Raw genomic sequence first — 284 nt, forward strand, 5'->3', positions numbered from 1 at the left:
ATTTCTATTATTTCTATTAATATTTTGAATAATTCAATAATGTATCTGTATTCTGTTTTGTAGCATTGTAAAACTTCTTTTAAACCTACTTCAAATAAAATGCTAAATAACAAGCAGATGTAAAAATTATATATTTTTGAGAGACATATCAATTTGCTTTCTCGTTTACTTTTTTTTTTTTATTGTTATTTTAGATATCTAACCGGGTCTGTTGACACATTGAATTGAACAACATGTTACAAAATATTGATATTTCAAATAAATGCTGTTCTTTTGAACTTTTA

The sequence above is a fragment of the Sinocyclocheilus rhinocerous genome, unplaced genomic scaffold, assembly GCF_001515625.1.
Source record: "Sinocyclocheilus rhinocerous isolate Xijiao unplaced genomic scaffold, SAMN03320098_v1.1 scaffold975, whole genome shotgun sequence".
In the NCBI taxonomy this organism is placed as follows: domain Eukaryota; kingdom Metazoa; phylum Chordata; class Actinopteri; order Cypriniformes; family Cyprinidae; genus Sinocyclocheilus; species Sinocyclocheilus rhinocerous.